This window comes from Triticum aestivum, chromosome 3B (genome assembly GCF_018294505.1).
Source record: "Triticum aestivum cultivar Chinese Spring chromosome 3B, IWGSC CS RefSeq v2.1, whole genome shotgun sequence".
Classification (NCBI taxonomy): Eukaryota; Viridiplantae; Streptophyta; class Magnoliopsida; order Poales; family Poaceae; genus Triticum; species Triticum aestivum.
In genome coordinates, this window is record NC_057801.1 from 837,924,991 (window position 1) to 837,935,499 (window position 10,509).

At 48.2% G+C, this 10,509-nt stretch overlaps 1 pseudogene; it reads right to left on the reverse strand.

The window, feature by feature from the left end:
- Window positions 1-5,993: 5,993 nt before the first annotated feature.
- LOC123068094 (BTB/POZ and MATH domain-containing protein 2-like) lies at window positions 5,994-7,041 on the reverse strand (annotated as a pseudogene).
- Between the last annotated feature and the right edge of the window lie 3,468 nt (window positions 7,042-10,509).

Below are 10,509 nucleotides of genomic sequence, written 5' to 3' on the forward strand. Positions count from 1 at the left end.
GCATGCTCTTTGTTCCTGAACAGACGTTTCAACCGTGGTATTATAGGAGCATACCACATCACCTTGGCGGGAACCCTCTTCCTGGGTTTCCCGCCCTCAACATCGTCACCAGGGTCATCGCCTCTGATCTTATAACGCAATGCAGTGCATACCGGGCATTCATTCAAATTCTCGTATTCACCGCGGTAGAGGATGCAGTCGTTGATGCATGCATGTATCTTCAGAACCTCTAAACCTAGAGGGCAGACAACCTTCTTTGCTTCGTACGTACTGGCGGGCAACTCGTTATTCTTTGGAAACATATTCTTCAACATTTTCAGCAAGTTTTCAAATGCCGAGTCAGCTACACCTGCCTGTGCCTTCCATTTCAGCAAATCCAGTGTGCAGCCCAGCTTTTTCAGACCATCATCGCATCCAGGGTACAACGACTTTCTGTGATCCTCTAACATGCGATCCAAATTCTCCCTCTCCTTTTCAGTTTCGCAGCGTCTCCGTGCATCAGCAATGGTCCGACCAAGATCATCAACGGTCTCATCACGTGCCTCTTCTTCACCTTCACCTTCACCTTCCCCTTCACCTTCCCCTTCACCTTCCCCTTCACCTTCAGCATCCTCCATGAAAGTATCACCGAAATGAGCAAGATAGCTTTCATCGATGAAATCATGCCCTTCTTCATCTTCTTCCATTATAACCCCTCTTTCTCCATGCTTGGTCCAACAATTATAGCTTGGCATGAAACCGTGCCGAAGCAGGTGCAGGTGAACTTCTCTTGAGGAAGAGTAACCCTTCTGATTCTTACAGTCAACACATGGACAGATAACAAAACCCTTCTGCTTGTTCGCATTAGCCACTACGAGGAAATCTTTCAAACCCGTAGTGAACTCGCGGGAGAGTCGGTTACCGTACATCCATTGCCGATTCATCTGCATTATTATAATATAAAATATATAATTAACCATCATGCATTTGTTAAAGTAACTAGCTATAAACAATAGAAATTAAACAATGAACAACACACATGCATATTTTATCAATGACACACATGCATGAAAGGTTCAAGTTGCTAACCGCGATCGAGGAGGAACCTCAAGTGTGGCTCCAACACTTCATATCATGTTTGTTTCACGCTGTTGGGCATTTCATCAAACACCTTGTGTGCATAAGAGGAACCAAAAGCAAACCTACACCCCCTTGTGAAGAGAAGTGGCACCAAATGGCTAAGTGAGTGCGCTGAACTGGTATATATAGGGGAGGAGCTTTAGTAGCGGTTGGCCAGGCCAACCGCGACTAAAGGCCTTTGGGCACCTTTAGTCGCGGTTGGCCTGGCCAACCGCGACTAAAGCCCCTCACGTGCACCAGCTGGCCACCGAGCGCCCTGGCCCAAGCTTTTGGTCGCGGTTCGTCTGCCGAACCGCGACTAAAGACTTCATTAGTCGCGGTTCCTACAGTTTCGCGACTAATGGGGCTGGACGGAAGCCTCTTTTTCTACCAGTGTATGACTGGTTTCCTCCGGTTATGGTTGGACAGCGAAACATTCAGCGTCCTTCCGCCGCCTCCTTGCTGGTCGTTGCTCGACCAAAAGAATTCCACCTTGTCTGAGCTGCGTGGAGAGTTGTGTGTAGCATGTCCCCGGCAAAGCAACGACCAGTCGCTTGATATGTGGATGTGCACTAACATGGACGCTGCTGGCTCCAACATGCCACAGTGGGACAAGCGCTACATCATCCACTGGGACTGGCCACAAACGTCGCTTCGTCCGATGGTTGTGCTAGATGACGGGGTACTCGTGTGCAAAGCCCAAGGGAACCATCTGTGCCGCTGCATTTTGCAAACTCGAAAACATGTCAAGGTCAACGATAAATTTCGAGTGGAAAGTCTGAAATACTACAACCTGGAGGCGGACAGTCCCATTGAGTTCCCACTCGGAAGCAAGGCCAACTTCGATGTAATACCCTATGTTCCAAGCTTGGTCCCAATCTAGTTATACATGGGGCAAGCAAAATTCAGCAATTCATTGGGAATTTGGGACGGAATAGTTGCAAGTTTGTGGGCATGCAAGTATATTCCTGCGTCATATGTTAGTAAGCGTTGTGTATGTGAGTATGTGTTTCATCTTCAAGAAAGATATAGACTAAATGTGAGGCGATGCGACTCGGCTCTGCACCAAGGGATCGGCCATGATGCTTCGGGGTGACATCGATAGTGCTACTTGTATCGTGCCTATGCCCATTACATGGAGTACAATCCTTCGAAATTAGGGCCCGACTAAGGGCAAGTCTCGTCTACAAAACGTTGTGTGGCAAGTTGATTCCATCGCACCATTGGATGAGCATCCGACGGATATCGTACCTTCATCAACATCGAGTCGGTATTGTTTCTTTTCGTTCTTCAATTGTCCCCTGCCGACACTAACTGATTTGCCTACCTCCGCGGCCCGAGGCCGCCTACCCTCCCGCCAGCATAGCTACCCGACCCTCCCTTCACCGTCGCCTTTGGCCATCCCTCTAAAGTCTAAATCTTAAAAAGAACCAGACTTCTCCTGCAAGTCAGCATCCCAGACACTCGAACCGTTACCTTTCGACTTGCCTCCACTTGAGATGTGGCGGCAAATGGAGTCATTTCCGGCCATGGCTCGTTCCCGGCCAAGGTGTCGCCGGCGTCCCCAAGCCTCGTTGCACTCGCTCTGGCACCACCGTCTTTGGCCTCGGTGCAGTGTGTTGTGTTCTTTGAAAATTGACTGACCCGAATTGTAAAAAAAAAGACAACTTACACATAGCCACTGCGTTTAAATTATGTTGTTTTCACTTTACCCGGTGTGGCTGGAAAATAATCAACTCTTATATGTCAAGGTTTTGAGGATTTGATTTCTTTGGCATGTAGTACTTGTTTGGAAAAGTCACCCTAGAAAGTAATCTTCACACGCACAGGATGCCTGGGATTTGGGGGGGGGGGGGGGGGGGGGGGGGCATCAACAATGTTCGATCGAATTGCATGTATATATGTTGGCTATAGTAGTTATAACTTATTAGCTATAATGTTCGATAATATTCTTGCATGTCGCCCGTTTATTCTGACTACAACATCGTCCTGCAGTCCATGCCGACCTCGTCCTTCTCCACACGTCTGGATCACGACTTCATCCGTTGCAACGGGCTGGTGTTGTTGCCCACTGAGTTGGGGTGCAAGTGGCCCACCCGTCGCATCCTCAAGCTGCCTATGGGACCTCGGAGGCTTCGCACCTCACCTGCTAAAGGGGATACTTTCTGCATCCTTCTAGTGGGCACAAACTTTCGTTACGGTAGGAAATATTTTTTATATCAATTTGCTAAAGGGTTCATTCTCCCCTATTCCTATAGAGTTTTGAATGGTAAACTACAATTTTAACAAGGGTCACAATAATGCTTTTTTTTTTGCACAGGATTTTGTAGACAACACAAAGAAACGAACGTCTCAGGTACATGCCCTAACATTTTTGTTATTTTTTCCAAGATTCTAAAAAACCCTTTTGGTTGTGTTGCCGCCCTTTTCACGCATGTGTTACAGCCAGGCCCAGTTGTCAACTTGTCATGCTGGGCCGCTTTCATGCAGCCCAGCAAACTGATGCAAGCTGCTTGCGTATACAGCAAGTCGATCAAGCAATGGAGTAGATCAATCTATTCCACATGATCATGGAAGGCGCGACGACGGCACCGGCGGCTGAGAAGAGGACGAGGAGACCGACGCCAATGCGGCGCATCCCGTGGTCATCGTGGAGATTCTGCTCTGGCTACCCGTCATGTCGCTTCTCCGGTTTTGGTGCGTCTCCAAGTCATGGGAGGGCACCATCTCCATCGACCCGTCCTTCCGTCGTGACCTTCGCCTCCACAAGGAACATTTTCCATGCCTGCTCATCACTGTACAGATCAAACTTGCCGGCCAGAAACGTACACATGACTCGCACGCCGTGACCACCACAGGTCTCTATCGGTGGGAGGAGACCCGCAGCGTAACGACCCTTGTGCACCGCATGGACTCGCTGCCTGCAGTGGTGGTGCACTGCGACTACCTGGTACTGATGGTGACCATGTCCTCGGTGCTAGTGCTTACCCATGGCACGCGCTGTGTCCTCACGCTGCCAGGGAGCCCAGGTGTCGGTGCCGCTCGTAACTGTTGGGTTAGTTAGAACATAGAACTCTTTCGGCCTAGGCGCAACCCCGGACTGGCGACTATGCGGTTGTTCGCTTCTTCCACCGAAGTGAGTTCACCACGAGCATCCTCTACCCACCTCATGTACACGTGTTCATCATAGGATGGACTAGCATTGGCGCCACACGATGGCGCAGCCACCCCACCTAATCATGTTATGCCGGAGAATGGATTTCTTCGAGGGGTCTCTCCTCTTGATCTTGGACAGATATGAACACAAACCTGTAACTGGTTTCCTACGGTTAAGGTTGGCGGCGAAACATTCAGCGTCCTTTGCTGCCTCCTTGCTGGTCGTTACTCGACCAAGAGAAGTACACCTTGTCCTAGCTGCGTGGAGAGTTGTGTGTAGTATGCCCCGAGAAAAACAATGACCAATCGCTTGATATGTGGATGTGCGCCGACATGGACGGTGCTGCCTCAAACTTGCCGCAATGGGTCAAGCTACATCATCCACTGGGGAGTGGCCAAAAACGTCGCTCCGTCCTGTAGCTATTCTAGATGATGGGGTACTTGTGTGCGAAGCATCTGGGAACCATCTATGCCGCTGCATTTTGCAAACTCAAAAACTTGTCGAGGTCAAGGATAAACTTCATATGAAAAGTCTGGAATACTACAACGTGGAGATGGACACAATCATTGAGTACCCGTGGAGAAGCAACGCCGGCTTTGATGTAATTCCTTATGTTCCAAGTTTGGTCCAATCTAGTTATAGATGTTTTTTTACTACAACCTAGTTATAGTTGTGGCAGGCAAAACTAAAATAATTGGTTGGAAACTTGCGACATACTAGGTGACTTGTGTGTTTGCGAGCATGAAAGCATATATTTCTGTCATGGCAAATTTTTGGAAATATTTGTACTAGTATCGTGGCAAAATTTACATGTTGTTTTTGCTTTTTCTAACATAAGTCCTTTTCCACAAAGGTCAAATTTTGAAAATTTTCTTATGATCACATGGAAACTTCATAATTTTTTTCTTCCAAAATATGGCAATTTATGTTTTATAATGTTCACAGTGACAACTTTAGAAATTGCTATCTTTGTACATACTTACAAGTGGCGGTGGCCGTGGCCCAACCTCTATTTACGGTTGCAACAGTAGGTTTGTTCTCTGCGTAAACATAACAACAATAGTTAAATGCTACTACCATGGATCTCTTTTGTAAGGATGGCAATTTTACCCATAGGTACGGGTACCCGCGGGACCGCGACCAGCATGGGCAGGGTATGGGCACACTTTTATACCCATGAATAGTACCTATATCCTACCCATTAAGTCATGGGTAGGTACGGGTATAGTCTTATACCCACGGGTATACCCATACCCTGCCCGTTTGTGAACTAATATTATATATTAAGTTGTCGTCAATTAGTCATTAATTTGTCATGTGACTCGTCTACTCCTTTAACTTAAGAGTATGTTGTGATTTCTAAATTTTGATATTGGTCAATTACTCCTTTACCTATTATTGTGATGAGATAATTGTTTTTTTTTGGTCAAATGTGCTATCAATGAGCGTAAAATTGTGAACAACATGTGTACTATTTGTCCTACCCGCTGGGTATCCAATGGGTACGGGTACCCGTCGGGTATGGGTATGGGTAAAGTTTCATACCCATGGGTACGGGTATGGGTAGAATTTTGTACCCACTGACTATACGGGTATGGGTATGGTATTGGCTCTAACCTGCTCATACCCTACCCATTGTCATCCTTACTCTTTTGGTAATATATAGTAGCAATAGGAGAAAAATATTTAGAATTTAAAAAGTCTCCAATTTATTTATTTATTTGATTTCTAGTCAAAGTCAATACTGAGCAGGGAGCAAGACGAGCTTCTGTAAGATGGAGGGGCACCTGCTCCTGAGATGGACAAAGCCATCACGCCATGACTGCCTTCAGGTTGTCGAGTGAAGCGAGGAAAGAGAAGCATGCCGCGTTGAGGCCTTCACAACCATGCTGCTCAGCCAACACCAACATGGTGGCTGTTGTGCTTTGGTTGATGTAGTTGCACAAGGTCTCCTCGCACATCAATTTGAGCCTCTCGAGGTTATACCTGTCTTCTGCTACCAGCAAATGTTGTGCCATCTCCATAGATTCACTGTTGTCAATCTCAGGCAATGCGTCCGTGTAGATGAAGTGAAGCATGGCTTTGAATACCTTAGCTTCCATATCATCGATCCGTATGTAGGTTGCCTCCTTCTCTTTCATAGGACCAAAGAGCTCAGCCAAGAAGACCGAGGACCGAGCAGCAAGCATGTACCTATGCGCCGGGAACAGCACACCGCCGACCTCGAAAGTCATGTCCCCTGCCTACCTGCTTGCCAAGAGGTGGAGGAGTTGGTGGTATAAGTCGGATGGCGGCATGACTACGAACCGCGCATGGTGTGTCTCACTGGAGACAATGCGGATCTCCTCCGTGAGAGTGACATCGCACCTGATACTGAAGAAATCATCTTTCAGAAGCGTTGATTCCTCCAAATATTTCCTCTTGATGAATTTATTGAATCCCCATCCTCGTTTGGGACTGAAAGCACGGAGGTCACTTGTCTGGCTGTGCGATGACACACTGACCTTAAAAGTTGCCTTGACATCCTTGTTGTCGGTGTCATTATCGCGCCATAGATGCATGGCTACCCAATCGGTGTCGAATGTGACGTTGCCATCAGGGTAGTATTTGAGGTGCCAGTGATGGCCCCCCACAACAAACTTCTTGGATGTGATGCATTCGCTGTTGCCGAGCCCCTTGGTGTGGGAGTTGCCCTTGATCTTGAGGATGTGCGACCGGGATACGTCTTCGGCGACAATGGCCGATGAGCTCCACGAAGGTGTCGCACCAGCGGTGTGAGCAGCCATGGAGGATGGGAACCAGTTAGCCTTGGCAGGCCGGCAAAAGGCTAAGAGCATGGTGAATAGTATAGCCAGCTACTGGCTACATGACCATTCCATGTCATCAAGAGTTAGCATTATTAGTTACACATAAAATAGAGCCGACTAGGTTGGCTATAAGGTTTCTACTTTTTCTTATTTTCTATCTATCTCTCTCTTCTCATTAAATATTTTTACCTAGGAGCACGTGTAGTGACGGGCTCTTGCATAAGGCTGGTCGTAATGGGAGTATCATAGATAGTATCATGCATGTCAATTAAAATTTTGATGAGGTGTCATATAATTAAATCAAGAAATAGAGGCTGAGTATCATATCATGATACTGTATCATAAGGCCCTCCCTAATGCTCCACCTTATACATGTGCTAAGACTGCCATGTAGGAAACAAATCTGATGTCGCAAGCTAATAAAGAGGAGAGAGGTGAGTTTCGTGACCCCGGGAAGAACCAATGCCAGACACGTGAACCTAGGCAAAAGCAATTAAATAAAAGAAATCCACCAATGCATGAAATAGTTTAGTTGATAAAGCATTAAATGAGGGGAGCTTAGCACCAACAAGTGAAGCACCTATGCATTGTGGACATTAGTCGCTAATTTTTTTAATATGCTTAGCACCTTATCTAAGCAGCTATGTATTGAAAGTGCCCTAATAAATACTATATTACTATGTGTCATGCATGACAATAAATAAAGTTATATATAATACTACTATATGATATTATGCATTAGGGATATAATATTATACACTAGTATCATATGCATGATACTAACTTATGATACTATCCATTACAAGCAGCCTAAGAGCCCATTATTCAGGGCCGGCCCTATGTTGGTAAGGCCCTTGGCCGAACTCAACGACATGACCCCTATATAATATTATATATGTATATCTTTGACTTCTTTTGTCAACTATTAAGAGTAAATTACGAAGAAAAAAATACATAGAATTAGAAATTTTAGCATCAACAGGTCAACACATTAACAATCCTGTACCCTGTATACTAAAATTGAAATGGATGAACCATATACTCCCTCCATTCCCTTATACAAGGCCACTATAAAAAATACATTTTGCATCTATACAAGGCCACTAACAGTAATCGAGGCAAAATTTAATGATGTTTTCTCGTACTAGCAACTTGTTTAATACTTGCATGCATGTAGTCATAATGACACTGTGCTACATCCTTCTCATTCCTTCCTTGCATGCATGCTAGCGTATTAATGATTCCAGATAACAAGAAGAAAAGTTGGCTTGCAAAGTAGTCATTAAATTTTACCTAGGTATCTGTAATTTGAGTTTGTGGCCTTGTATAAGGGAATGGAGGAAGTATGTACTTTTGAAAGACCGAGAGGATTATGTTCGATCGCTTGCGGTCACACCGTCACAGCCTTGCGGATAGCCGGACGGCGGTACGGCGCGAGACCACAAGAGCAGCCAGCATGCTGTAGCAGCGACAGCCAGCAGGTCCGTGAGCGGTGGCAAGAATCGCTGAATTGAGGGCGACAATGAGTGACGAACTGACGAGGGGACTATTAGCGATGTATAACCATATTATGTTGACCAAAATTATAAGTTAAAGTTTTACACGGAAAAGGAAGTGGCCTTGTACTTAGAAATAGTGGGGGGTGGGGGGGGGGTATATAAATCATTTGATACTGCAAATTCGACACAGGATGGAAAACTATCATTGGGGCTCGCAAATGGACGATCCATGAGAAACCTCATCATGATGACTCTATTGACCGCTACAAGGCGCGATGGGTTGTGCGAGGGTTCACACAATGGCCTAGAGTTGACTTGGGCAAGGTCTTTTTGTTAGGAATTGTTGGCAATAAGCCATGCCCGAGCGATGACGACTGGCGTCGGGTGCGCCAGGTGCGGTCTATGCAGGGCGTGGGCGTGTATGTCCCGGCGTGAGTCCGTGCTCACGTTGGTCGCGTGAAGGAGCTACATGCACGAGGGCCGTTGCGATCTGTTGGGGCTAGCCGCGTCGTGCGCGTGGCCGGAGCAGTTGGTTGCATGCTAGATGGATGGACTCGGCTGTTGCGGGAGGCTGCGCACGTCCTGAGTCTGACCATGCATGTAGCTAGCAGGTTGTGGGTGCATGGCGTAGTTAGTTGGCTTAGTGGCCGGGCGATCCATGCGTGTGCGTGCGTGCGTGAGGCCAATGCCTGGTGTGTCCGGCTATATAAGCCATTTATTGGTGTTGTGCAGAGTGGAGAGTAGCTAGGAGAGATGTAGTTTCGAGTAGTCCTTCGTGTGGGTATGGCTGCGGTATGTGCCGAGCCCGAGTTCGTGCTCAATGAAAAATTAGGCTGTTCGTGCGGTCGAGGCGCCGTTCGTGCGGCGGGGCGTATGTGTGCCGGAAATATCTGTGTCCCTCTCCTTCCACCTATGTCCGAGCGAGTGAGAGAGAGAGAGGTAGTTCTGGAGGGCTGCGGTTCCAACATTTGGTATCAGAGCTTGGTGTCTTGGGCGTGCTTGCCGTGCCGGAGGTGTGGCAGCGATGGCGGCGCTCGCTGGTGGCTGCGCGATGGAGCTCCGGGCCGTGTGTCGGCCCATGGAGGTAGGCGGTACTGTGGCTCTCATGGCGCGGGGCGGATGCGGCGGACGGTGACGTTGTACGTGCGGCGACCGCGGAGGCCGCCGAGGCGCTGCGTGGTGGCGCAGCGGCGGCGGCATGAAGGCCGTGGCGGTGCAGGGCAATGACGCGGCGGCAAGCCGAGCGCGACCGGTGCGTGTTATAGGTGCACACTGGACGCGTCGGGCGCGTCAGGACCGCGGGAGTGGACCGCGTCGAGGCGCTGGACCTGGTTGCTCAGGAGCGACATGCCCCTGCGGCAATCAACAAAGTCTACCAATCTGTTTTTCCTGTTTATTTTTCGCCAAGTGTTCCACCGACGACGCCGAAGAGAATCGATCGCTAGCTCGAAGGTCATGTACAAGGAGCATGCGGCTAGATGTGCATGTGCTAGGCACTGTTCATCAATCAAGGTGATTGCTAGCTAGCTTGGTAGCTTTGCACGTACGAGTGCTGCTGCTCTATGGGGAATTGATCTCGCGATCGAAAGCCAACAATTGGTATTTAGAGCCTCAACGATCTACAATTTACGATGATGGACAGCGACAAGGAATCGGTCAAGTCCGGCAACGGCGGTTCCAAGGCAAACATGAACGGCGACAAGGTGAATAAGAGCGGCAAGTCAGCAACCAGTGATGGAGGAACGGGCGGCGCCAACGTACAGGTGCATCGCAACATCCCCATCCAGTACCCGATGCTCACCGATGCCAACTACGGCGTGTGGGCAGTGAAGATGAAGATCATTCTCCGAACCCTTCGAGTGTGGGATGCCATTACGGACGACGACGTCGACGAGGAGTGCGACGAAGGTGCCATGGCCGCCATAGCCCAGTCTGCGCCGGATTCTGT